The following is a 25,642-nucleotide window of genomic DNA, read 5'->3' as shown; positions in this document are numbered from 1 at the left end:
CCTTTTCCTCAATGTGCTGAGCTTGCTGGTTTCTTGCACATAGACTGCCCACTGCCGGGATCACCAGCTCCCAATTTCCACTTTCTTTTCTATTGGCCTCATTCTCATCCTTTATGCGTCTTCTCAAATGGCCCAGAGACCAGCTTCACACGAACACTCGGATTCAAGGAGTCTGAGGTGGGGCCTGACACTTCAGGGACACTGCTCCATGGACCACATTTTGAGTAGCCAGATGCAGGTGCATCATGGGCTCCATGAGGGTAGAGATCACGAGTGTTATTTCTGTAGCTCTAGGGCCTGATAGTCTGCTGGTGAGTTCCACATGGCAAACCACAAGTAAGTACAGAGTGAATGGGTGAAGGAATGAGTAAAGGTATCCCTTTACTCTAACCTGGACCTTCTCTGTGGTCAATTTTAAATGAATGACTGACTCCATCCTCCAAGTCAGAGAGGCTTTGATTGAAACCACATTTCCACTCAAGACCCACGTGGACTTAAAGAACTTAACAGCTGAGTCCCAATTTTCTCTTCTATAACAAGGGCACAATATCACAGAACCTTGCCCAGAGTTGGCTTTGAACAAATGATAGAAAATGAGATCCCTGAATTTTCATCCCACGTTTGGGTTCAGTAACATCTCCACTAAAACCAGAGCAGCCACTAGAGTTCCATCAGTGGTTGGCATGTTGGTCTGAGGGTGGGGACATTCCTGTTCCTCATCAGTCCATTTTCAGTTGATCCATTCACCCTCCATATAGCGAGGCTTTGTGCCAAAGATGGCAATAGTGATGAGCCAGGAAAGGATCTGGGGCAGGCAAAAATAGGCGTTGAAGGCTCTGGGTATTGTTTAGGAGATGAGCGTTCAGCGGGGTTACCAGTTACCTTGGTGGGCATCAAGGTAAACAGTGGAGGCCAAGAACATCAATTTCAGTAATGGTCTGGCTGAATGATTCTCTCCTTCCACCCAGCACGTTTCTCCATTTCTAATTCTCCACTTCCAAACCCACCTAGGATTTCTCCTGGGAAGCTAATCTTGGCTTTAGCAGGCACATGTGCATGTGCGTGAGCACACACACAGACACACACAATGTAAGAAATGAGTAGTACAAACTGCTGGATCCCCAGGTCCAATGTAAACTCTTCAGTATATCCCTTTCTTGTATATCCCACCTGAGAAATGACATATTGTTCAAGCTTTGCTGTAATACCTGTTAGGCAGCTTAGTTTCTCTTATTTCCAGGTCTCCTTTGAAAGTTTTTTTCCCCGCTGTGGAAGTTTCTTTTTTCTTTTCTCTTCTTTTCTTCTGTTTTCTTTTCTTTTCTTTTCCTTCTCTCTCTCCCCGTCCCTCCCTCTCCCTCCCTCCCTCCCTCCCTCCCTTCCTTCCAAGTTTTCTTTCTCTCTCTTTCTCTGTTATCATTCCCTGGATTTCCCAAAGAACAGGAGAAAACAAGGAAAAGAAATTCCCCTTCCCAGACAAAAATCTAAAGTGTCCACCAACACAGATGGTGTGACTTAAGGTAAGTTTTTATACCATCTCCTTCTAAAAATATATTTAAGTTTTCCCCATATGGAGAAAAAATAAAGAGGAAAAGAGCTCAAAACATAGACCAAGATATTAAGTGAGAAGGCCATTCACACACAGGAAAATACTGAAATGATGATGGTTCACACGGGTTTAGGGGAGAGAGCCCCTGGCAGTGGAAGGTGTAAAGTGAGAGCCAGCTGAGAGTCCCCAGATGTGACTTCCACACACACTCTCCTCACCAAGAGTGAGCACCCAGTTAAAAATGATGGCTGTCAGCCAATAGATCGCCAACAATCTCCCCTATCGCAGCCCCTTCCCCCTGCCCTGGTCAAGAACATGATGTTCTGGTGGCTTTGCTTTGAGCATGACTGAAGTATCCCCACCTCTGACTGCCTTCATATCTATCTCTGGCTACCCACGGATCTTTCCTTATCCCCACTGCACTCATTTGGGCCCTTTCATGATTCCTAACTAGTGGTTACTCAGTCATGATTGAGGCAGGAATCAGATCTTTGCCTTATAATCAGAGCTGGCCAGTTATCATTGAGCTCAGCAAGTTGATTCAATGCCACAGGGAAAATATATCATTCTGGGGTTTGGTTTAGACATTTGTCTTCCCTGATTTCTTTCTTCTTGCAACTTAGGCCATTACCCAAAACTCTGCAGGGCTCTGAAGTAAAGCAGACCTATGTTTGAACCCAGCATCCTCCGGTATTAGACTAGAGAGGCTTGGGCAAGTTTTCTGAGATGTGAATGTCAGCATTGGTGTAAAAGAGGGGAGACTGAAAATATCGACATCCCAGAGTTGTAAGAAATAAGTGAAACAAGGCCCTAGTATCTAGCTGGAAAAGGACAAAACTCCTCAGTAGGTAGGTAGGTGGTCATCACTTAGTTGTTTGTGAGTCTTTTTGTTGTTGTTTCAATTACTTTCAGAAAGAGTAAGACATAAGAGTAAGGAGTCCAAATTCAGTGGGTTCTGTTTATCCATGAAATTAAGTCATTTTGGTTAGTTAGACACATTCAAACCAAAGTGCTTGCATAACAGAAAATACACATACTTTTTGCACTTCAGAAATGGTGACCACTGTCAGGACTGAATCAGGCTGACTGTGGCCAAGCAGGATGCTGCTCTGAGCCCCCCAGGCATGTAGCTGTCCCTCCACTCCTCCATTCCAACACACACAGCTTTGTTCATTTCTGCAGATTATCATGCTCGCTTCCTGCCTCAGGATCTTTGCATGCACCATTTCTTTCACTTAGAATCTTCTTCCCTCACTCAGTAAGTATTTTTTCAATGCCCACTACATGTCAGGTACTTTTCTAGGGGATACATTGGTGACTAAGACTATGACCTTATGAGGTTTATGTTTTATGGGTATGTGAAGGTAACTGTGGAAGGCTGAAGCAAATAATCCAATAAAGGGATAATTTTGGAGTGATAAGTACTACGAAAATAATTAAATATAGTCATGGGAAAGAGAGTGACTGGATACCAAGGTCAAAGGTCATGAAACCCTTTTTGGGAAAGAGCTTTTGAATTAAGGAGATATTCTGAACTGAGATCTAAATAGTGCAGGTCATGTGACTATTTCAGGGAGGATCATTCTAGGCTGAATAGCAAGAGCAAAAGCCACATAGAGTAACTTGTTCCTAAGATGACTGCCCATGCGTTCTTCACTCCCTGCGTGTGTGTGCCTTTCTACCACTGAGAAGCGGAATCTCTTTCTCCCTTGTTCTTGAATCTGAGCTGGCTTTGGCAACTCACTTGATAATGAGAATGGGACAGACGTGATGTGCTGGGATGGTTGAGGCCAGGTCATAAGAAGTCCGGACAGGTTCTCCTTTGGCCCACTGGAGCACACTCACGGGGTGGTCCCCTTCAGATCCCAGTTTCCATGCTCTCAGAAACCCAAACTCCATAGAGACGCCATACACAGATGCCCCACTTGACAGACCCAGCTGAGCTTCTAGCCCACAGCCAGCATCAACTGTGAGGTAAGGGAGCCCTCTTGGGTGTCCAATCTAGTGGAGTCCCAGTCAACAACTGACAGCGACTCTAAGCAAAAATCACCCAGCCGAGCCCAGTCAACTACAGAACTAGGACAGGTGATCATCAAGTATTGTCAAAAGTCACCGAGTTTTGGGGTGATTTGTTATGCAGCAGGAGATAACCAGAACACCCCTTGACTCTTCTCTGTCTACCTCCAGCCCCTTCAGCCTTGTTAATTCCTTTTTATTTTTCACCTCCAACATTATTCCTACAGAGGGACCTTCCTATAACTCCCACCCCAGATGCTTAGGCACCTTCCTGTATGTCCTCATAGGATCTGAGGTTTTATCTTCATAGCACTTACAATAATCTATAATTTGTATATATTTTTATGATTATTTGTTATTGCCCCCCAATACTAGAGTCTATGTTCAGTGATAATTCTGTGTGTGTTTTGCTCATGATAACATCCCTAACACTTAGCGCAGATCCTGGCACGTAGTAGGTAATCAGTAAACATTTGTTGAATAAAGTAATAAAGAAACAATGGAATTAATGTATTGGCTTCAGAAAAGATATCTAGCTCTCAAAGCTAGCATACTTGATAATAGACATTGTCTCCAAACACTAATTCATGTCTGGCGGCCATATCTGGCTCAACTTTTTATCAAAGAAAGCTTACAAGTTAAAGTATTAAGTGTCCAGGACATGCGGAGCCTAGAAGAATTGGTTAAAAGATCATCCTGTGATGTTGCAGAAGATGAGGCTTCCCTAAGTGGGTATATACCCTAATGGAATATGAGTGGGATCCTTGGATCTTCTGGTTCTCAAGCGAATGCCAGGAGAGTCAGCAACTTGAGACTCCTTTAATATTCCCAGCATCCCACACCAAAGCGAGAAAGAGCATGCCCCTCAAAAATAGCTCCAGAGACTCTAAAATATGGCCATGAAACTCTTTCCGGTTTACCTTCCACTTTAGACACCTCTTTTCCTGCTTGCTGCCTTTATATAATAAAAATGGGTTTTATGTCTTAGTACCAGCCATTATGAACTTATTATTTATCAAGTACTATGCCCAGTGCTTTAGATGCATTATCTGATTTAATCCTCTCAGAAGCCTATGAGGTAGAGCATCTCCCAAGTATATATGAGTGAATTAAGGCACAAAGAGGTTAAGAAATTTGTCCAAAGACATGGAGCTATTGAGAAGCAGACCTGGGTTTCAAAAACAAAATAAACAACAAAGAATCAAGCAAACAAATAAAAATGATTTGAATGTTTCCAAAACACAAGTTTTTATCCATTCGGTTTCAATGCCTCACAAAAGAGAACAAGTTCTCCTGATTTTGTCCCATCCTTAGAAATCTGGCTCGAAACTAGTTGATGTGGCTCGGAGCTGGACACACCACAGGAGATGGCCCATGATGATTAGCTACCAAGTTTTAAACTGTGAAACTTCTGACACTGGACTCAGACGTCCCCTCCACACCAGGGCACACCAGCCTGGGAACACATCTGGACGAGGTGCTCGGCCAGCAGCCAGTGGCTTTTTCAGGACCCAGAAGACAGGAGCTGAGTACTTTGTCAAGCTGATAGCTGGGGAAGAAGCTTGAATCTCAGAAGAATCCCCCGAAAAACACAGCCAAAGTGAAACATCAGGTGCAACACAGCTTTATTCTGGGTGGGCCAGTTTTGAAACTCAAAACTGATAAACATGTCTGGGAATTTGAAAGACTAACTCAGAAATCCCCACGCCCCATTACGTTAAGGCTATAGATCCCACAAGTGAGCTTGCTCTAATCTTCTTTGCGCTTCCCTGACTCTCCCCGCCTCCCCATCCTCGCCCTGTGTGATACCTGCCTCATCAAGTGTGAATCATGAAACCACATAAACTGCAACAAGGCCATCCTCCTGCCGACTTCTGGGAACATAAACAATAATAATGTAAATTCAACATACTAAAGGCTTAAGCAAAGCGCTTAAAGGAAATCTATATTTTCTATGTAAACAGTCTTCTGTTTACCAACTTGGTAACCCTTGTTCTGCTCAACTCTGGAAGATCTGAAACCAGCTTGTCCTGGAACCATATAACCTATGGCCAGGAGATTGCAAAGGAAAGAAAAGGCAAAAACCTCACTTTAAAATGCCCCTTCCCCCTTCTGCAGTGCTGATTGGTGATACTTTTTTTTTTTTTAATTTATATAAGGTGAAATTTATTTTGGTAATCTGATTTCTGCTTTTTTCTTTCTTTTTTTTATTTTTATTTATTTATTTATATTTTTTTTGCTATTTTTTTATTCTTATGTTAATCCCCATACATTACATCATTAGTTTTAGATGAAGTATTCCATGATTCATTGTTTGTGCATAACACCCAGTGCTCCATGCAGAATGTGCCCTCCTCAATACCCACCACCAGGCTAACCCATCCTCCCACCCCCCTCCCCTCCAGAACCCTGTTTGTTTTTCAGAGTCCATCGTCTCTCATGGTTCGTCTACCCCTCCGATTTCCCCCCCTTCATTCTTCCCCTCCTGCTACCTTCTTCTTCTTTTTTTTTTCTTAACATATATTGCATCATTTGTTTCAGAGGTACAGATCTGAGATTCAACAGTCTTGCACGATTCACAGCGCTTACCAGAGCACATACCCTCCCCAGTGTCTATCACCCAGTCACCCCATCCCTCCCACCCCACCCCCCACTCCAGCAACCCTCAGTTTGATTCCTGTGATTAAGAATTCCTCATATCAGTGAGATCATATGATACATGTCTTTCTTTGTTTGACTTATTTCGCTCAACATAATACCCTCCAGTTCCATCCATGTCGTTGCAAATGGCAAGATCTCATTCCTTTTGATGGCTGCATAATATTCCATTGTATATATATGCCACATCTTCTTTATCCATTCATCTGTCGATGGACATCTTGGCTCTTTCCACAGTTTGGCTATTGTGGACATTGCTGCTATAAACATCGGAGTGCACGTACCCCTTCGGATCCCTACTTTTGTATCTTTGGGGTAAATACCCAGTAGTGCAATTGCTGGATCATATGGTAGCTCTATTTTCAACTTTTTGAGGAACCTCCATACAGTTTTCCAGAGTGGCTGCACCAGCTTGCATTCCCACCAACAGTGTAGGAGGGTTCCCCTTTCTCCGCATCCCCGCCAACATCTGTCATTTCCTGACTTGTTAATTTTAGCCATTCTGACTGGTGTGAGGTGATTGGTGATACTTTTGTTAGGTGGTTAGACACCCACATTTTCCTTTGTGTGGCTCTGAAAGAACCCTATGTAGGGCAAAAGGTCTGGGTGTGTGAGTGTGTGTGTGTGTGTGTGTGTGTGTGTGTAGATGAAAGAGAGAGAAAGAGAGGGACGAAGGTAGTTGAAGGTGTTTAAGGAGTTGAAACTCAGACATTGCACAAACCATGAAAAACTTTCCCACCATCTATATGTCTCCTTTTGTCTCAGAGCTGAATATTGATCCTAGGTGGTGATCTACATGGCTAGAAAATGTCAGACAACTTGAAAATTCCTTATTGTTGCTAACCACAAATATTTGGGATTTGTGTTATCTAGGTTATAATGAGAACCTGCCAGGGAAAAATTCAGACATACAAATCTTTGTGTAAACTACCTTAAGAGTCTTAAGCTGACAAAAGCCAGAGCAAAGTCTGAAATTTTGTCCTCAGAGTACCCATAATTGAGGCTCCAGCTCTTCATATATTGTAACAGGATTCCAGCAGAGATTGGGTTTTCCACGTATGCCATACTATATGTTCAGGCCAGAAAAGTCTTACTTTCTTCTGTGGCCTCCCTGGTCTAAATACCTGGGAACAGTAAGGGTTATGGGGTAAGATAGATTTCAAGGCTTCTGGGCACTGATCGGGGAAGGAGTGAGAACAGTCTTAACATGACTTTCCTCTTCATCGCTGTTGTTCTTGTCTGTCCAGAGTCCAATCCCTTTTTCTAAGAGCTAAGGCCAATCACACCTTCACTTCCAGAATTTTAAATCTCGAGTACAATCACCCAGTCAAAAAACAATGGCATCTAACACTAGTTCTCTATCTCACTGAGGCCAATCAGATGAATGATAAGAGGCCAGCAGTTAACAGGAGAAAAAGTAGAACTAGTGTTGGTTGTCCCTGCCTCCTATCCTGGAAAGCAAACCAGCGGTAGAATAACTTAACCACATGCTGAGATTAACTGGTTGAGTTCAGGCTGCCTGACCCCATGGGTTTAGGCACACCTCTGTAGCTCATAGGCACAATTTTTTTCTTCTTCCTCTTCTTTTTTTTTTAAAGATTTTATTTATTTATTTGATAGAGAGAGCGAGAGAGCACAAGCAGGAGGAATAGTAGAGAGAGAGGGAGAAGCAGGCTCCCTGCTAAGCAGGGAGCCCGATGCAGGGCTCAATCCCAGGACCCCGGGATCATGACCTGAGCTGAAAGCAGATGCTTAACCATCTAAGCCACCCAGGTGCCCCTCTTCTTCTTCTTATTTTGAGGGTGTTTTTTGGGGCAACTTTTAAAAAATTTTTTATTATTTTTTATTTATTTTATTTAAATTCAATTAATTAACATACAGTGTATTATTAGTTTCAAATGTAGAGTTCAGTGATTCATCAGTTTTATATAATACCCAGTACTCATTCCATCAGGTACCCTCCTTAATGCCCATCACTCAGCTACCCTATCCCCCCACCCCCTTCTCCTCCAGCAACCCTCAGTTTGTTTCCTATAATTAAGAGTCTCTTATGGTTTGTCTCCCTCTCTGATTACACCTTATTTTATTTTCCCCTCCCTTCCCCTATGATCCTCTGTTTTGTTTCTTAAATTCCACATATGAGTGAGATCATATGATCATTGTCTTTCTTGGATTGAATTATTTCGCTTAGCATAATATACTCTATTTCCAACCACGTCATTGCAAATGGTAAGATTTCATTTTTGATGGCTGAGTAATACTCCATTGTATATATATACCACATCTTCTTCATCCATTCACCTATCCATGGACATCTGGGCTCTTTCCATAGTTTGGCTATTGTGGACATTGCTGCTATAAACATTGGGGTGAAGGTGCCCCTTCAGATCACTATGTTTATATGCTACCCAGAGCAATCTACACATTCAATGCCATCCCTATCAAAATACCATCAATGTTTTTCACAGAGCTGCAACAAATAATCCTAAAATTTGTATGGAACCAGAGAAGACCCTGAATAGCCATGAGCAACTTCTTAAAATTTAAAATATATACAACAAAATTTACCTAAATTTTAATTATTTCTTTTTTTTTTTTTTAAGATTTTATTTATTTATTTGAGACAGAGAGGATAAGAGACAGAGAGCATGAGAGGGAGGAGGGTCAGAGGGAGAAGCAGACTCCCCGCCGAGCAGGGAGCCCGATGCGGGACTCGATCCTGGGACTCCAGGATCATGACCTGAGCCGAAGGCAGTCGCTTAACCAACTGAGCCACCCAGGCGCCCCAATTTTAATTATTTCTAATAATTAAATAAATTAAGTATACAATTCAGTGGCATAAAGTACATTCACTGTGTTGTGCAACTATCACCACTATCAATTTCCAAAATGTATTCGTCAGCCCAAATAGAAGTTTCCACTAAACAATAATTCCCCATTTTCCTCCTTCAAGCCCTTGGTAATCTCTAATCTACTTTCTGTGTCTGTAAATTTACCTCATATGAATGGATCATACAATAACTGTCCTTCAGTGTCTGGCTCATTTCACTCAGCATAATGTTCATCTATATTGTAGCGTACGTCAGAATTCAATTATAATTACTTGGTGAAGTATAATTACTATGTTGAAGAATATTTCATTGTATGGATACACCAGATTTTGTTTATCCATTCATCTGCTGTTAGACATTTGAGTTGTTTCCACCTTTTTTGGTATTGTGAATATTGCTGCTATAAAACACTGGGGTAAAAGTATCTGTTTGAGTCCCTGCTTTCAGTTCTTTTGGATATGGACCTAGGAGTGGATGTGACCATATGGCAGTGATAGAGTGATGGATCATATGGCAGTTCTATGCATAACTTTTTGAGAAACCTCTGTTTTCCTCAAGTCTTCAAGGATCCAATGAATGGGCGCATGGGATACCTAAGCCATACCCAAGTCTCATACGGTCTGATGTACCTTAAATGCAGAAGGGAGATTAAGGAATTGACAAATCAAAGAAGAATTACTAAGTTGTATAAGACACCAAGTAGGTACCAAACAGGTAGTGATTTTTTCACATTATCTCTTTTAATTCTTACAGTAACCAAATGAAGCAAGTGTTTTTAATTTTATACACTCTCCTCATTATCTTTAGCAGATAAAACAAAGTTTTGATGTACAGGAAACTTCCCAAGGTCACCAGACAATAAATCTGTTTGGATCCAAGCCCCATGCTCGTTCCACTCTCTACCACTATAGCTCCTTCTAGTTAATCAGAACACATATGAGGTAAATGATCCTGAGCAGGGAAATCAGCCAACCAGCTCAGCCAGAAGTCTAAACCAGTCTCCTAGGTGAAGTTCCAGATTTCAAGGCAAAGCATGGGTGAGTTCCCAGAAGACTCTGCCTTCTGGCCCTAGGTCATCCCTGCCTGGGCCAGCATAGTGAGAAAGAAACAAGGAAGGAAGGAAGGGAAGGCAGGAGGGAGGGAGGGTGGGAGGGGAAAAGGAAAGAAAAAAGGAAAGGTAAAAAAGGAAGAGGAAAAGCAGAAAATAGCAAGGCCATCTGGTCAACAGTGGGTCTATAACTTCCAGGAGTCATGCACTCTGTGCTGGCTAGCCTTTCACATGAAGCTGTCCCTCCTGAGGTTACGTCCCTCCCCTCTGTGGCCTCAAGGAACCCAAGAAACACACTCATTGCTTCTTTGGTTATTTTATAAACAGTGCTTGGAAACCACGAGTCATTATCACTCTTCTGGCCAGCCAGTCAGACTTTCCATGCCCTTGTGTGCCATGCCCTTAATCTTTCCAAAGCCAGCAGCATCATTCCTCTAAACCAAGAGCATTGTTTACTTTGGCCATAGTCAGGGCAGAGTTTAAGTATCATGCCAGCCTCTGTCAGCGCCCAGCAGGCTTTAGGGCTACAATCCAAACATTCATCCCACCACCCATTCTTTTATTCACACAATCACCCACTTAATCTTAAATCCTCTAAGTTTTACCCAGGCAACTGTACATCCATATATCCATGTATCCATTCATCTATTCATCCATTTACCCACTCACCCATTCATCTACTATCTATCCATATACTCCCTTTTAATCATTCACCTACTTATCATTTTGTCCATTTATCCACCCACTTACCCAGTAACCAATACAGTAATTTATCAACTCATTTGTGCATCGATGTATCCATCCATTCATCACCTACTCAATCACCTAGCACTTCTTCACTCAGTCACCCAATCACTTACTTATTCAATCACCTAACCACCTGTTCACTAAATCTGTAATCACCTATTATGAGCCAGGCACCAGTGCTGGATGTTGGAGGAACAAATGTGAACAATATGGTTACCCATTCCCCCATCTACCCACAATCTTCCATTGATAAGCATCTATTCATTTATCCACCCTTGTAGAATTCCACCCCTGTGGGCAGTGACGTGGTCACTGCGAGGCTTCCAGTGAGGTTCAAAGAGAGAAGTAGAGATGAACCCTGACTCAAGTCCATGCAGAAAGTTCAAGCAAAATGTAGTTGGGAAGGACTGGCTAAGAGACAAAAACTAGTCAAGAGACAAAAGACCAGAACTCTGGTTATCAATAAAAAGAAAGAAAATTTGCATGAGGCATATCAATATGGAATCTGAAGAGATTCATGTGGGTACCAACATTAGTCATAGAGATATTAATAAGTCATTCTGAGCCTTCCTGAGAGTCAGAAGGGACCTCAAAAAGGCACCTAGATGATTAAGACACTTCCGTTTATCCATCCATCCATCAATTCTTTTATCCACCTATCCACATATCCATATATTTATCCATCTCTCTACATTTGTATTGTTCAACAATTGCAGCAGGGGTTCTTAACCAGGGCTCCCTGAATAGGTACATTCACACAATGTAATTCATCTTGGGCTTCCAGTGTCTTCCATTGCAACGACACACAGAAGTGCAAATTAAATATTTGCTAAATAAATTAAGGAGTACTCTCAGTTATGGCTAGATAAACCCAAACCAGAAAGGTGGCACCTTGATCAGATAATTTGGCTGGTTCTAAAGCTGGTATGAATAAGTTTACTTTTTATATGATTGCTTAATGGCAATGTGCAGATTCATCCTATCTGCATTTGAGAAATGAATATGCCCAGACAAGGCCATGACTAGTTTAGCCATGCCTAGAAGAATCGGCTTTAGCTATTTGACAAAGTGAATCCATCTCCCTCATATTACAACACACCACTGGAAAGGGCTAAGGCCAGATTCATGCATTAAGAGCTAATCAGCCAGATCTCAAGATTCAGTATATCCAATTATTTTTGCTTAACACCACTTCACGAGGTCACCACAGAGACCCTTAATCAAACTGACTGTTTGGGATAACTACATTTATGTAAACAGAACTCGGACTTGCTCAGTTGAGGAAGACCATTATGAATTTGGTCAATATAGTCAAGCTATCTGGACAACTCAGATTGAAATCTCATTTTTTTTCATTTCTAAGAATACAAAACAAATTAAGTCCTTTCAATTTAAACCTGGAGACAACACAGCATATCACCAGCAGCATAGCAGATATGAAAGATAAAGCCAGAGAAAGGTGGATTTTCATCTGGCATCACTTACCAGATCTGTCGTCTTCAGCAAGTTACACTGAATGTCTCTAATCCTCAGTTTCCCCATCTGTAAAATGTGGAAAAAACATCCTTTACTTCACCAAGTTGGATTCTAGTTGATAACCTATAGGAAGTATCTATAATCCCAAAGCCTGATACAAAGGAGGCACCCAATAAATACTAGCCCCCAGTACCTAGATTCTCTAAATAGTTGCTCTGTCTGCCTAGCTCACTTTTCTTGAGACCATTTACTTGAAATCAAACAAACAAACGTCTATTTGGAACACTGGACTCTGCAAAGGGCTTCCCTGTCTCTGGCCTCATTTACATTTCATCATCACCATTATTGCCATTATACCTCAAATTAGAACCATTTCCATTCTACAGATAAGAACACTAAGGCCCAAGCTGAATGAGTAACTTAACCCACTTTATATCAGACTCAGAACTTGAACCCATCATTTTCAGACTCTAAGCCCAGTTCTCTTGGCATCAGCAGGATTATAAATAACAGACCCAAGAAGATGAGCACGATAAAGGAGGCAAAAGGCCACCAAATCCCCTGAGACCCATCCACAGTGGCCTTGTTTAAGTCACAAGTATGTAGCTTGTGAAGAAGACCCAAAGAGACATAGGCACTTATGGGTCTGGGCTTCTCCCACGTGTAAGCAGCATCATTAAGCATCATTGTGACCTTCTGATTGGCCTCCGACATATAAAGATGATCCTATAACCTGAAAAGCTGTCCTATTTGCCTGGATTCCTACAAGGAATCTATGTTTTATTTCACTATTTTCCTGGGTGTGCTTCTATTTTCTTATTTATTTATTTGAACTACTAAATTATCTAATTAGTGACATATACTGTTGACACATGGGCCACTATGAATATTTACTGCACACTTGTTCACGCATTTATCTAAATAGGTGGCATGCCAGAGCTATGTAATAAGGAATAATGATTCTTTAGAAGAGTTACAGGAAATTATAGAAGGGGGAAAAAGTTTTGCACAGTGGGTTGCAGCTTCCAACCACATCTATCAATTCTTCCTAAGATAGAGCAATTGCATAGTAATGACAAAAAATTTATAGTAATGAATAAATCAATATTCAGCTCTGCGGCAGTTTCAGATGTTACTTTTATAGGTCTTCCCGTGTCTATTATATATCCCTTAGGTCTGGAGCTGAGAGAGTGCAGTGAATGCCAACAGCTATAGGAGAAAGGGAATAGCCCAGACTCCCGAGAACATGGTGATCCATCAACATCCCCTCTCAGGGAGACCCATTTATATCTCTGAGCCCTAAAATGGAGGAACTTACAGTGATCAACTACTTGGTGGACAAGTGTTTATTTTAAGAATGGAGGTGTCATTTCATGTTGAGCAAATGCAAACACAAACAAACAAATAATTAAATAGGCATGGGTAGGATGGAGTAGGAAGAGAGAAGTGCTGGTGGAGAGGGAAGACAGAGAGAGCAGTGTCTCTCAGGGCTTTATTCATTCAGCAAATATCAGTGTAGTTCTGGGCAGGGGTCAGCAAAGATTTTCTGTAAAGGGCCAAATACTAAATATTTTAGGTTTTGTGGGCCAAATGGTCTCTACTGTCACAAAGCAACTGTGTCTATGGTACAAAAGCAGCCATACATGATATGTAAAAGAATGGGTGTGGCTATGTTCCCCCAAAATTAATCAGCAAAGCAGGTGATGGGCTAGATTTGGCCTGTGGGGTACAGACCACCCACCCAGCCCATAGAGCCACACTTCCCAAAGGATGGGCTCTGCACCAGTGGATTGTGGGATGATTTGATAGGGACATGGACATGGTATAAGCAACTTAGAATCACACAAGGAGATTTAATTCCAAATATAAATCTCTTACAATCCTTTGATTACACCCAAGGAGAGAGTCTCTAGCCTCTACTATCTCTCTAACATTTTGCTAATCTCTTTTCAACAAAAAGAGAGCTCCCAACACTCCCTGTCTTGGCAAGCAACAGCTTCTTGAGATTCTTCGGTATTGTTCTTTTCTGAGTTTCCATTCATGGCAAGCAATACTTGTTTCTTTTTTTTTTTTAAGATTTTATTTATTTATTTGACAGAGAGAGACACAGCAAGAGAGGGAACACAAGCAGGGAGAGTAGGAGAGGGAGAAGCAGGCTTCCTGCGGAGCAGGGAGCCCAATGTGGGGCTCGATCCCAGGACCCTGGGATCATGACCTGAGCTGAAGACAGACGCTTAATGACTGAGCCACCCAGGCGCCCAAGCAATACTTGTTTCTGTTTACCATTTAGAAAGGCAGAAACAGGGTTTCTTAACCTTGGCACTATGGACAGTTGTGCTGGATCATTCTTTGATGGAGATGGGAGGCTGTGCTGTGTACTGTAGGATGTTTGGTGAAATCCCTGGTCTCTACCCACCCCCTCACAATTGCCAAGAGCACAACCTTCTTTGGTGACATGGAGCAACTATTTACTTATTTATTTATTTTTTAAGATTTTATTATTTGATGGAGAGAGACACAGCGAGAGAGGGAACACAAGCAGGGGGAGTGGGAGAGGGAGAAGCAGGCTTCCCGCGGAGCAGGGAGCCCGATGTGGGGCTCGATCCCAGGACCCTGGGATCATGACCTGACCCGAAGGCAGACACTTAACGACTGAGCCACCCAGGCGCCCCATGGAGCAACTATTTAATCTCCCCTACCTCGTGTTTCTCATCTTTCCAATGGGGATGATGATGACAATGGCTCTAACCTGACTGAAATGCTGTGAGGATTAAATCAATTCGTTCATGCAAAGCAACTAGAAGAGAGCTCATCTGGGGAAAGCATTCAGTATTTGTCCTAGTAACAAAATATTTCTGCTTTAAATATATTTATTTGTCTAGTAATTTATTCAAGTGAGCCAATTTAAAGAAAATATTATTAAATACATAATGTTTCAGACAGCATAAAGATATGTCAAATTTATGGAAGTGTTTTAGAAGTGCATTGAAGTTGTGAAACTGATGTATTTAAAGCTGTGTTTTCTGTACTCTATTACTCATTAGATATGTGACTGTGGACCAGCTACTGAGCTTCTTTGACCTCCAGTCTTCTCACTGGGAAGAAAATGATGCCTCCTTAGAGAAGTGTTGTAAAGCAAAATCAAGATAATGTTCTCAGGAATTGCTCAGCACAATGTAGGTACTCAATAAACGTTACTTCTTTCTCTCCCTGTCCTTGTTGTTAGTAACTCTTGCTAGTTGCATCAACCATCTATTGTATAATAAATAACCCCAAAACTTAGTGGTATAAAACTACAGTCACTCATTGCTCTCTCTCTCCTCTCATCCTCTCTCTCAAATAAATAAATAAAATCTTTAAAAAAAAAACTACAGTCACTCATTAGCTCACAATTCCATAGGTTGGCAATTTGGGCTCAGCTCAGCAGGGTGGTTCTTCTGCTGGTCTTACTTAGGGTCATTTAAATGGCAGCAGCCAGCTAGTGACTTAATAGGGGCTGGATGAACCAAGAAGGCCTCATTCATATGTTTCTGCAGGGCCATTCATGTGTGTCCTGCTGCTATAGCTCTCATCCTCCAAAAGGCTAGCCTGGACCTCTATGTGGAGGCAGCTCTGTCCCAGAAAATCAAGAGCAGAAGCATAAGGCCTCTTGAGGCCTAGACCCACAAGTCACACCATGTCACTTCTACCACCATATTTCATTAGTCAAAATAAGCCACAAGATCATCTCAGATCAAAGCACGGGGAAATAAACTCCCCTTCTGGATGGAAGGATTAACAAAGCCACCTTGCAGGGAGTGTGATTTGCTGGGGTCATCTCTGTAACAATTGCCATACTGTCTGCCTAGGGCTGCACTGCACATCTTCCTCCCCTATTTTTCCATAAAGACATGTCAGATGCTGTTCACATGACTTACATGGGGGTGTCATGACACCCGTGGGGGTGTCCAGATGTTCACAAAACCTCCCAAATTACATGGGAAGTACAAGATAGCACAAAAATTCACAATCACTGCAGCTAATAATGGCACATCAGTTCAAGGTAACTCACTGCAGTTTACATTATTGCCCAGAGAGGCCATGGCATCTATAGTATTTCCCCCTTTATTATAAATCTATTTCTTCTCTTACATTCAAGAAAAAATGGTCAATGTAGTCATACACTGTGAGATTATTACAAAGATTAAACTTAAGTCGGCTTTCCTTAAAAAAAAAAAAAAGTCATTTATATCAAATGTTAACACTAATATTAGGAACAAACTGCATTAGCAGATCTCAAAACTGCTTTGGGCAGGATTCATTAATTCACATAACTTATTCAAGTTAGAAATTCATTCCCACCCACTTTTTTTCAGTAGTGACAGTATAAAAATAATATCAATGTTTTCTCATTACATTTTCTTCTCTCTGGAAAGTGACTTTATGGTGATTTTCCTCCAGCACACATCACCTCTCCTCTTCCAAAGATATACTTTAAATCTGTATGTTATCAATAGCTGCACCACCTCCTATATGTAGGTTTCAAACATCAGACTTTCTGGCCATAAACAGATGAATTTTAATCTACACACTCCAATAAACAGTGCTCACATCCATCAGAGAAGCCAGGCCTGGGTTCACATGCTGTCACCATCTTTATCCAGTTTGGGTTCCATGGTCCATCCCTACAACAACCCTGTCACCTCAGTTCCTTCTCCTCCATCACTGCTGTGGTAAACCTCGTCCCTGCTTAAACTCATCTCTCTTCTTGCTCTGTGCCTGGAACTGAGAAGCAGAATGTGGTGAGAGAAAAATTCACAACCATGCTTAATGGCCTCACATTAGAGTTCTGGCCACATATCTCAAGTGGGCCTTTGGCACCATCTGAAAAGCCAACCACAATTCCCCAGTCAAAACCTCCTCCCACTTATCCAGATAACTACTGACACCATCTCACTCCCCAGCCAGCTAATACTCACTGTCAATAGATGACCCTGATTCTTATTTTATTAAGGAAATAGGAGCAATCAGAAGAACATTTTCTCTTTTCCACCTGTGCCTCTTCTGTTCTCTCTCTTCTCTCCGGTTATGATGACCTTCTCTTCTCTCCTGTTATGATGATCAAACATCTCTACTGCTCTCTAAACCCACTGTCCTTCATCCATTCAGGAATTTTCTCTTAAAGTTGCTCCTCCATCCCTTCCATCATCAATCTACTCTATTATTCCCATCATCATTTGGACATGCCCAAAGAGGGACCATCTATAGATAAAGACCTCATAACTCTTACTAGTAACTCAGAACACTTTCAGAATACGTCAAAGCTTCCTCTGTATGGTTCCACTAAGACATCTCTTATTAAATTCCCTGAAGGTTTTCCTCTCCTTCAATCCAGTTCCCATGTCTTAGACTGTACTGTCCTTGAGTTCTCTGGGCCATTGGCTATACTTGGCCAGGTCATTCCTCTTGAAACCCTCCCTTACCTTTGCTTTCCAGGCACTGTACTTCCCTGGTTTTCCTCCCTCATCACTGGCCAATCCAATTCTTTGGTCTTTTTCCAGTCTTCAGTGTTGGTTCACACAAGTATTTTGGCCTTCAACCTCTTCTCTTCCATATCAACAACTCATTCTCAAGGTGACCTCACTTGGACTCTTGGCTTTAAATACCATCTCTTTGCTGATGACTTCTAAATTTATACCTTGATATATCTAGCTCTGATGTCTCCCTAGAATGCGATTTTTCCATCCAACCCATCAGCAAGTCCTGTTGGCTCTATCTTTAAGATATATCAAAATTTGACTCTTCTGACCACCTGGATGGCCACCACGATTTCTAAGTCAGACTTGTGAAATATTCTACCTGGTTTCCCTGCTTCCAGTCTTGCCTCCTCAGTTGATTCTCCCCAAATAGCCACCAGAATGGACTTATTAAAGATAAAATAAATTGGATCATGCCACTCCTCTTCTCACAAAACTCCAATGATTTTAAATCACACATGGAATACAATCCAGATTCTGCCCCTTGGCCTTCATGATTTCACCTCTGCCTACCTCTCTGGGCTCACCTCCCTTACTCTCACTCATTCACTCAGCTCCATCATGTTGGCCTTAGTGCTTATAGACACACCAGATTCACTCCCATGTCAGAACCCTTGCCTGTAACTCTCTCCCCCAAAACCTTTCAGTGACTCGCTCACTTTGTTAATTTCTTGGACCAAATATTACCTCTTCAGAAAATCATCTCTATTTTCCGTCAAGCAAACCTGTCATTCACCATCCCTATTGTTTGCTTTTTCTTTAAAAGAGTCTTATTACATGAAATTTCATTATAGATGTATTTTATTCCCCAATCACTGTCCACATCTCCACTAAAACATAATTTCCAACAATCAAGGACCTTGTCCATCTCATTCACTGTTCAATGCGCAGCACACTGTAGACACTAAATAAACATTTGTTAAATAAATGGTTGACATTATCCACAGAAATAACAATTATGAAATATTCTCAGAACTTTTACCTCCTGCATTCATATCAGACATGAGCATTTGGCTTAAACAAGGAAGCAAGAGAAGACATAAGCTTGTATTGGCATACAGATTTTATTTAAATTCTTTACCCACTGCCTCTATCTCCTCCAGATTTAGATGGAGTTTAAGAAAATGGAGGGGTAGAACTATTTAATGTAAAAAAAAATAAAAATTAACATCACAATACATACTAAATCATTAGCTTTGTCTTCCTCTTGTCTCCTTGTATTGCCTATAAACTGTACTCCTATCAGGGACATCAGAATTTGTAAGAACTCATCAACATCATCTATTACATAAAGACATGTAAACTACCTATAAGCAGATTTAATTGATTTGATATGAACATTAAATGTCATCAATTTATAGTATGCAACTCATCCCAGCATCTGACATCTATCCAAAGCAAGATTTCAAAAGATTTATTTGGCTTTCATGACTGAGAGATGGATTCTGGAATGGTATTTTGACAAGTTTCCCTACAGAATTACCACTGGCTTTCATATAGAAGGATTATTTGGATGTAATGTCAAGTTTACTCTCAATTATTCAAGTAGGACTGCTCTCTGGGCCCAGGCCTACTTGGGGTAGTAGACCAAGGGAAAAGAGATGATCTAACAATATGGAGAGATGCTGGAAAGCGAAATCCCCTTGCTCACTGGAGTCTAGCCTCTTGTCACAATAGCAACACTCAGCGATAGAATCGCACTAAGATGTGCCCTCATGATTTCTTTGGTTGTTAAGGTTTGCTTCACTCAGCCTCTTGTCCTATTCAATCAGCCCTCCATGAGGTTATGTGTTTGGTAGAGCCATGTCTAATGGTCCAGGGATGAGCACACATTCCTCTACAACACCTGGAAAAGCCGTGAATATCACTGGTGCAATCACCAAACATTTCTTGTGCTGTGTCTTCTAGGCACACGGTAAGATTGTATTTCTCCATCCTCTTCTAAGGTAGCTATGGCCATGTGACTTGGTTCAGCCAATGAAATATAAGCAAAGGTGATGTGTGCCACTTCTTGGTGGAAGCTTTAAGAACCAGTGCACAATGTGACATGCTTGCTCCCTAGGCTGAGGTGACTGTAGAAGCACATGTTGAAAGGATGCCCACTGTAGCCAGGGGCCTTGTGTGACTCTGATGAGCAGAGCCTTCTGACAACATCTCTTTGCTAGAGATGTAGCTTGAGACAGACAGACAGATGGACAGACTCAGAAAGGAACTGATTATGTTAAGCCACTGAGACTTGTGGAGTATGTTTTCCCAGGATGATCCATGCCCATCCTGACTTCTATCCCCTTCTGAGGGCTCAGGTTCTGGAGAAGGGCTGGCAGCTCTGCAAGCTTTGACATTAACAATTAAGTCATGGGAGACTTCTTGACAAAACAGGGTCTGTAGTATGGTGGAGCGAACAGGTGCTGAGACAGTCATTACAAAAAACTCCAGTAGAGACTGAGTCATCTCCAAAACACTTCCAGAATTTTGTCTGGCCTCTACCTTCATCAGAAGCCAAGTCTTCAGCTGAAAGTCTGTGTCTTGTCCTCTAGCTCCTTGCAATTCCAGCCAAGCAGGGGAGCGGGACACACACAATCACACTGGCTTCAGAACACAGAACACCGATGTCAACTCACAGAGTAGAAAAGGCCCAGCTAGGCTCACCAAGGCCAGAGGGCCTTCAATGGCCCAACAGGCTCCTATACAGAGAGAATAGAACTCCTGCATGTCAATCACAACCAGATTTTGACAATGACTAGACAAGTCCACGTCCTGGTTTCTCTAGTTGTGTGGCTTTGGGCAATTTACATCACCTTGCTGAGTCTCCATTTCTACAGCTATGGAATGAGGAACTTAATAGTATATACCTAAATTAGGGGGGTAAGTCTTCGTGGGATAATAAATATCAAGAGCTCCATACTGTCCTTGTAACATATTAGTCAAACCATATGGAACTGCCATTTTTACAGAGCAAAAATCATCAACTTTTGGCAGTTTCATATGGTTTGACTTAAAAATATCAATTAACAGGAGCTGGTTTCACTCCTGAAACAATTCTGATAATTCAGTAAGGGCTATTCATGTCTGTCATTTGTTCTCCCTCAGGATTCACAAACCAGGGAATGTTCAGATGCTTCCCATTCAGCTGGATTCTCTAAATGGACGATATGTACTAGATTACCATTAAGCAAGCACTGTCACTGAGTCTGTAGACCACTGGCCACAGATGGCTGGCCTTAGCCAGTGGTCTTCTCCCAAGACCAAATCATTAGTACCTGCCCCTGGCTTTGCTTCCCTTACCTCTGCCCTGTGCCATTAATTATGCCCCTAGAAAGACTAAAATATTTTGGCTATACAGAACCAAAGAGTTGTCTCTGAAAAATTACACCAAGAATCCTAGAATTTACTGTCTTTCCAGCCTGGGATATAGAAGTAGCACATGGGAGAATCATAAAAGAGATGAGATTCGAAGTTGTCTGTACTGCCTACTGGACAAACCAATGCCCTCTCTATTATTATTTCTCCCCACTTCCAGACTCAGGTGACTGTGAAGTAATAATGAACTCAGTGTAGCTGTGGAAAGCAGTGGGCTATTTCTTGTCTCCATGTGTTTGCTCTTGCTGTTCCCTCTACCTGGAATGCTTTCTTCTCCTCTGCTCTCCTCTTTCCCACATCTCAAGTCATGCTTTTTGATACACTAAGATTACATGCTTCATGAGAGAAGGGACCTTGTATGCCTTGTCCATGGCTCATACTCCTAAAAAGGTACCTGCATTCAACAGATATTGGTTGAATTAATGATTAAATAAACAAATGACTGAAAAGGCCTACTTTAGCATCAAGTGCTTCAGAAAGGTTGGCCTGGACACATGTCTTGCTGGTGAGGATCCCCTCCTATGTTCTCCTGAGGCACCTCTGCACATGTCTTAATCTTTGCCTTCACAACGATAAATGTGTGGCATTACTCTATTGCCCCAAGCCAGAGACTGCTTTTTTTCATGTTAGAGATTCCCTGAGTGATGTGGCCTAGAAGGGCTCTATAAATATATCTGACTCTCTTCCTTTCCTCTCTCTCCCTTGGCTGTTTGTGGAGATCCTGGGCACTGCCAACCCTAGATTAGGAGAGTAGGGTTCTCGGACCCTACTGGAAAGATGAGTTCAGCTCAGGGAAATACCAAGTGGAGGGGTGGCGAGGGGGTGGGGTGGTGGGAAGAGGAGGGACTTGTGCTTTTCACAGTCTCTGCAGAGGACTGTGAATTCTCCACTTCTAAGCAAAATGGCAAAATGGAAATATAGGTCTTCAAACAAGTGATTTATTCTGTATCAGAAACGCGTTTACCTGGCCTATTTTGCTGAACAGAAAAACCTCAGGTTCACTTAGTAAAACTCAATCTGAATATTTCTATCCTTTATTTCCATACAGATTAGCTTCATATGGCCTCGAGTATAAACACCACAGATGGGCTTGTGGGTTCTATGGGGGGAAAGAGGCAGTGTGGAAGGGAGATCATCGCTATTTTAAGTTTCTTCATGGTTCAGCAGACGGCTGCTAAGAGTTCTAAAGGAGCAAACAAAATAAGAAAAGTTTATTGATTAGTTTACAAATAACTGTTGTATAAGAAAAGGTACTGAATGGCAGGCTGGCTTACTGATGGCTTACTTCTTGCAGCCCTTTTCATTCTGTGGCCTTGGGAGCAGCCTGGAGGAGGAAATAAAAGCAGCAAAGCAAACACGGTGTCTGGATAAATAAGAGTTTGCACCGGGTTAAAAAAAATAAATGAACAGGACCTTTTATTTGTTGCTGATTTGGAAGGAGACCAATGTGTGCCTACTCTTCATCTCTTCATGAAAAAATCTTCTAAAATGTTTTTTTCCTCCTCTGGCCAACACAATAAAGCTTGAGGTGCTGGACTCCAGGGCACAGGTGACCAGCTTTGATATGGTCTCCTCCAGTCTCCAGCCAGTCACTGAGTGGTTTCAGAAAAAAAGCAAAAGCATCAAATCCATGCTTGTTCCTGGACTTATGGCTGAGAGATATTGACCGGGAGAGAGAAGTCATTTCGGCGGCAGGGAGGAGGGGGTTGTGGCCCTGGAAAAAAGAAATACAGGAACAACACCAGGATTTCAACCTGCTCTGCCCTGCTTCGTCTTTGCGAGCCCTTGGCAAGGTGTTGGCCGGTTGGGAGGATTAACTAAAATGAGGCGCTTGAAAGCCTTGGTCCAGGTAAGCTCTCGGGCAACGCCACAGTCAGTGCTGTGATGAGATTTCAGTCCTGTGAAATCCCTGGTGAGATCTGGGAATAGTGCGCAAGAGAGGTGGCTACAATGTAAGCCAGGCAGAGAGGCAGGGACCTTCTAGGCCCTACCAAGGAGTTTGGTCCCAGGTCCACAGACTGGTGTATCCCGAATGTGGAGGGGGTAGAATGTGTCAGATTCTACAAAAAACACTGACCCAGCACTAAGGAACCCTGGGTCACAGAGACAGTGTTCTTGCCATTTCAAACCTTCTGTTTATGCTACAAAGAAAGTCACCTCGACATTGGTCGATCGTCAATACTTCCTGAGCATTTGCTAATTTCTCTTTTTAACAGAGTCCCAGGACCCCAGGTACAGCGTCTACACAGCCAATTGTCACTGCTATAATATAACTTTACCTTTAGTTGACACTGCATTTATTTTCCAGATCACCGCCTTTTTCTAGACAGTGATTGTTTTCAATCATGTTAATGATAAATATATTTATTTTTTAAAAAGTCTTTGTAAGTTTTTTAAAAGTGAACTGCCTTAGGCACTCTAGTACATTGTTGGTGGAAATGTGAATGGGTACAAGTCTTATAGAGAGTAATTTGACAATATTTAACAAAATAACATTTGCAGTTAGCTTTTGACCCAGCAATTTCACTTCTAGGAATTTACCCTGAAGACATAGCTCCAACAATAAGAAAAAACATGTACACAAGTTTATTCACTGCAGTATTGTTTGCAATTGCAAACATTGGAATTACTTAAATGCTCATACAGAGGAGATGGTTGAACCAAGTCCGGTACATCCATACAGAGCCGAGAATGATGTCACAGTAAAAAATGAGGATGAGTTCTATTAACTGATAGAGAGTGATTTCCAGGAATTATTCTTAAGTGAAAAAATTCAAAGTACAAAGAATATCTATAATATGTACCCTTTGTGTAAGAAGGAAAAGAAAATGAGGAAGTATACATGTATCCTCCTAAATACAGGAAGGTTAAATCATAACCCAATGACCTTGGTTATGTGCAGGGGTAGGTGGAAAAGGATCGGGAAGGGTAGAAAGGTTGGAGATGTGGGATCAGGAATGGGAAAGGGGTATTTCTCTGAGGGCATCTTTTCATGGAGTAGGAACACTTGTAAGCATGTTAATATTTCACATAAAAAAAATCAGCAGGGATAATGGAAAAACACTAAAATGGAATACAAACAGTAACAGGTGAACTAACTCTATATTGAGTGAGTAACATGACCATTCAGAAAGGAGAATAAAGAATGAGCCCAAATAACTTAAATACAGTATCTGGATGATATCCCACAGACTAAAGACAAAAATAGCTGTAAGCAAATATTGACATCTAGTTAGTAGGTTTGTTCTTCACAGTAATATGGATTAGCAATTCTGAAACCACTCTTTGTGCATTCTAAGGTTGATGAAATAAGTAAATATATTGTGGATAATGGGATCACAGTCTCTCATAGTCAAAGAAGAAAGAATGAAATGCGGAAAGGGGCCAGATCAGCATGAACCCTGGGTGTTAGACTGGAATTCAAGGTATTAATGTGAACTCATGATCTATAATATAAATGGAAAGATAGACATAAATATAGGTAGATATAATGAGATATAGATGTGGAGGTTTATGGGTCTGTTTCTGTGGGCATACATAAACACACATATCATACTTGTGTATTGTAGCTCTGTTTACTGAGAGGGCCTAGAAGCAATGACATCCCCATAACAATGAGCTACTTGTTATCCAGATCTTAGTTTCCAAAGTCATGATCCTCCAAAAGGATCCAGGACTCCTTGGAAAAAGGGGTGATTTCAGAGCTATACTGGAAAAGCCTAATAATACGAGCGTGGAATAGCTCATCAAGTCAGAAAGTAAGGATATGCTAGAAGAAATATGGATGCATATCAAAAGGACATAGGAGTCAGCTTGAAGGGGCTCTCCCTAGCCAAATCTGGGACAATATGAGTATCAGAATAAATAGAGCTAGCAACAGAGTGTAACTCAGTGAATGATATAGGAACACGTGAATCCATACTGATATAAGTAAATACATAAATATATAAATAATATTTTGGAATGGATAGAGTGGGTGTAAAGGGAGAACATACAATTCCTTCTAATAGAATGTCAGCTAACAAACAGAAAAAATAAAGGAATTAGAAAATCACCATTTGGCAATCCTTATATTAATAATTGATTCAGACAAGATTCATCAATCAGGCTTAAACTAGTAGATCAAGCTTTGATAAGAAATAGGGTATTTACCAAGTCACAAAGTACCTCCCACAGGATATTTATTAATGAAAGAGAACAAGGATAATTTTACAGTGGGGAAACCTAGTAAACCCCACTTTAAATGGTGGTGAATTTAGCACCAACAGTAATGGGGCCAATTGACATTGTGTACCTCTTGATATTATGTTCTTCCCAAAATGCATTGACTGAATCAACCCACACTGAGGGACATTCTACAAAATAATTGGCCTGGACTCTTAACTATTTCAAGGTTATGAATGACAAAGATCAAAGAATCATTGCAGATTGAAGATTAAAGAGA

The 25,642-nt window shown here is 41.5% G+C and overlaps 1 protein-coding gene across 2 annotated transcripts in view; it reads right to left on the bottom strand.

The window, feature by feature from the left end:
• CDYL2 (chromodomain Y like 2) overlaps nt 1-25,642 on the bottom strand; it is a 1,015,850-nt gene that overhangs the window by 373,289 nt on the left and 616,919 nt on the right. For both annotated transcript variants that reach the window (XR_004682909.1, XR_004682908.1), the window contains exon 4: nt 12,332-12,388. The gene's annotated coding sequence lies outside the window, so the exon portion shown is untranslated. The remainder of the gene's footprint in view (nt 1-12,331; nt 12,389-25,642) is intronic.

The sequence above is a fragment of the Mirounga leonina genome, unplaced genomic scaffold, assembly GCF_011800145.1.
Source record: "Mirounga leonina isolate KUSES-001 unplaced genomic scaffold, KU_Mleo_1.0 Mir_180, whole genome shotgun sequence".
NCBI classification, from domain to species: Eukaryota; Metazoa; Chordata; class Mammalia; order Carnivora; family Phocidae; genus Mirounga; species Mirounga leonina.
This window is presented reverse-complemented; position numbering and strand designations above follow the sequence as displayed.